Consider the following 2,732-nt stretch of genomic DNA (forward strand, 5'->3'; position numbering starts at 1 on the left):
ACCGTCCCGCTTCTCCCGTTTGAGTCTGAGTCCCTAGAGACTCACCCAGAACTGGAGCTCAGGGCCTGAGCCTCCCTCCCTATTGAAAATGACAACTGCGCCCTCAGCCACCAGCCCGCTCCGTGCGCACCTCCGCACATTTGTATTTTCCGCACTGCACCTCCTCTGAGTCTCGGTATGCTGTTCTCTTTCCTTCTAGTTGAAGAATTTCCCCTCAGCCAGCTTTCCTGTGGTTCTGGGTGATGTCCGTTCCATCTTTTAGTTGTATTTTTGAAGTGGTTTGCGAGGCAGCATTCTCCGGTCTTTACCTCTGCCGTCATCTTGGTTCTCCCATAGGGGTGCTTTTCTGATGGGTATTTCTGGTTTCTTGGGATATAGTCTTAGAAGTGGGATTACTGGGTCAAATTGCAGTTCCGTTTTGAATTTTTTGAGGAAACTCTGTACTGTTTTCCACAGTGGCTGCATCAATCTGCATTCCCACATGCAGTGCAGGAGGGTTCCTTTCATTCCACAGCCTCACCAGCACTTGTCATTTGTTCAATTTGTTTATGATAGCCATTCTGACAGTTGTGAGATGGTATCTCATTGTGGTTTTGATTTGAATCTCTCAAATGATTAGTGACTTTGAGCATTTTTCATGTCTTTTGGCCTTCCTTATGTCCACTTTCCAAAAGTGTCTATTTAGGACCTCACGCATGCTGCCAAGTGGCTCCGGCTCCTCCTGACCTACGAACCCACCGCCACCTCCGCTGCCGTCCCAGGCTCTCCAGTCGCACCATGTCTTCGCCTCCCAAGGAGAAGCAAGAGACAAAAGCTGTACACCTGCCCGCTGTGAAAGCTGGTGGAATGTGAATCATGCAGAAACACCCGCATTCTGGAGACACCAAAGAAGAGAAAGACAAGGATGAGGAGGAGTGGGAGACCGAGCCCAGCCCGCCTAAACCCACCATGTACATCGCCAGTGTCATTGCCCAGAGCAACAAAGACTTCCCTCTGGTGGCCACCCAGGTGGCTCACCAGAAACCCCACGCCTCTATGGACAACTACCTGTCCCATAGAACCCAGCACATCCAGCAGCCTCACAAGTGACTACGAGGACCCAACGTCCTCCCCTACCATGCCTGGTTTCCAACATTTGGTTCCCGACATTTGGTATTTCCCCGGCAATGAGACTGCATTTTCTTCCAAACACTTTTCCAGTGGGAGATCTAAGGCAAAGCAACGCACCCTTCCTTTGCCTTACATTTCCAAATCAAAGCTAGAAACTGACCCGAAACTTTGTTCCCAGGGAGTCCTGTTTGGTGAGGGGCCATTAGCAGAACCTGCCGAGTTCTGAGCTAAATGAAGCTGCTCAGAGTTTAGCTCTAGAACTATTTCAGCCATTGACTAAAAGTCCTGCCTGTGGTCTTAAAAACAAAAGGGACACAAATGTGGGAGGGTTGGATTGAGATTAGGAGGAAAGCTCAATCGTTTTATGCTTCTGAGTACTAAGACAATCAAATCTGCACACCTAAGGGAGCATAAGAAATGAGGGTGTTCATTACGGGGGTGTTCATTTCAGACAGACATCAAAGAAGACTTAAAATGGACCACAGCAACCCTGAATGTCACTCCCTGTGCAACCAGGGGTCCCTGTGCAGGGCGACCCCAGAAGGACCAAAGAAAGTTTGCATCTCTGAGATAACTCTGTTATTCCAGGAGTCATCTTGCTGAAAAATAAGAGGGCAGGTAGTTTGCCCAAAGGTAGTACCTCTAGGAGGAGATCTCAGTGTGGGTACCAAGACCAGCACTGCCCCGCCATCAAGGCAGCCTGCCCCAGAGCAATTGAGACAAACTCGTGTTTGTCATCACTCACCTCTAGAGCTGTCTCTGAGTTCTGGAAGAGGCCACTGGCCAGACAGACGGATAGCCAATTCTGGACACACATAAAGAGCACAGACTGCATGGGGAGAGAAGTGAACACCGAGAGAACAGACCGAACCTGCCCTTTGTCTCCCTGGGAACAAGAGACACCACATTCCATTAGAGCTAGAAAAGTCTGTGTGCCAGTGGGCCCAGCTGTCCAGATTCCTTCTGCCTGTGCACGTTTGCTGGGCCCACCTTCACTTGGGCCCATCAGATGGCCCCGCTTTCTGTGCGTTTCCTGCCCAGAGCCGCCCTGGGCTGCTCTCTGGCTCGGGGGTGGAGTGCCTGCTTTTCTGAAAAGCCAAAGGTTCCTTCAGATCTCCCTGAGCAGAGGCATGAGGAGGGCCCTCCCGCCAGCCACCCCACTTGCCAGCAGTGGCATTTGCTGCAGGCCAGCAGTGCGCTGTGAGCAGTGTGCCCGCCACCAGCCTTGCGATGCCAGACCTAGGCAGATCCATGCCCTCCCCTGAGGGAAAAGCCCTGCCTGACTTTCTTAAGGCCCTGTCATTTCCTCCTACTGGCTTGCAGAAGCTGGAGTCTAACCTTTAAGGTACCATGTGATCACATCTGGTATTTCTCTTTTTTTTCTTTAAAATGTCTCTTTATTCATTTTTTTTTTATTGCTTAAAGTATTGCAAAGAGTATTACATATGTCTCCTTCTTCCCCCACCCCCTTGAAATTCCCCTGGCCTCCCCTACCCCGCAGGATCTTGTGTCCATTGGTTATACTTATATGCATGAATACAAGTCCTTCGGTTGATCTCTTACCCACCCACCCCCAACCCTCTCCTGCCTTCCCGCTGTAGTTTGGCAGTCTGATGATGCCC

The 2,732-nt window shown here is 50.6% G+C and overlaps 1 pseudogene; it reads left to right on the forward strand.

Annotated features, from left to right (window-relative positions):
• The first annotated feature begins 703 nt into the window (after positions 1 to 703).
• On the forward strand, positions 704 to 1,090 carry LOC102755021 (annotated as a pseudogene).
• Positions 1,091 to 2,732: the final 1,642 nt, after the last annotated feature.

This window comes from Myotis davidii, unplaced genomic scaffold (assembly GCF_000327345.1).
Source record: "Myotis davidii unplaced genomic scaffold, ASM32734v1 scaffold911, whole genome shotgun sequence".
NCBI lineage: Eukaryota > Metazoa > Chordata > Mammalia > Chiroptera > Vespertilionidae > Myotis > Myotis davidii.